Source organism: Halyomorpha halys, unplaced genomic scaffold, assembly GCF_000696795.3.
Source record: "Halyomorpha halys isolate HHAL.00 unplaced genomic scaffold, Hhal_1.1 Scaffold1538.1, whole genome shotgun sequence".
In the NCBI taxonomy this organism is placed as follows: domain Eukaryota; kingdom Metazoa; phylum Arthropoda; class Insecta; order Hemiptera; family Pentatomidae; genus Halyomorpha; species Halyomorpha halys.
In genome coordinates this window covers 229,812-230,480 of record NW_027105187.1, presented here as the reverse complement: position 1 = coordinate 230,480, position 669 = coordinate 229,812, and positions in this window count along the sequence as shown.

Here is a 669-nt window from a genome sequence, read left to right as displayed (position 1 = left end):
GCCGTGTACGGGGCTTTAGCGGTTCTAAGGCCCACCAGGAGTTCCCCGAACACATTTATGTTTAATTTATTCATATATCTATGTATTTATATTTATATATAGTAGATATCACCCATATATCCGCCGACTGTAGGTCTTTGTAGATATCACCCATTCAAGAATAGGGACGATAAATGAATACTTGGATTTTAAATGTCAATTCTTTACTAGACGCACAAAAAAAAAAAGTTTTACTTATTTCTACGTAGTCTATACTTTGAAAAATGAATAAATGTCTTTTTTACTTAGTCTAAAATAAAATAATTATACTTTTTTAGTATTCTCAATCATTGCTGGAAACGTAAAATGTGGATTTTTAATCATATCATGTGGCATTGGAGAATTCTCAGACTAGATAAAAAACACTTAACGAATTTTTTTTTAAATTGAAACCTTGTAATCTTTCATCTTCAAACTGACTCAATTGATGATTTTGTTTAAAATAAAAATAAAACGTCTGGATTGCCCACTGTTATCCACAGATGCTTTGAAATCAGACATTGCAATAATTCATAATTTCACACTATTTGAACCTCGAAAGAATTGTTTCTTGTTGTACACTTGTTCAAGTGAAAATATTTTCGCTTCAAAAGAAAAGAGAAAATGATATATATATATATGAAAATTAAA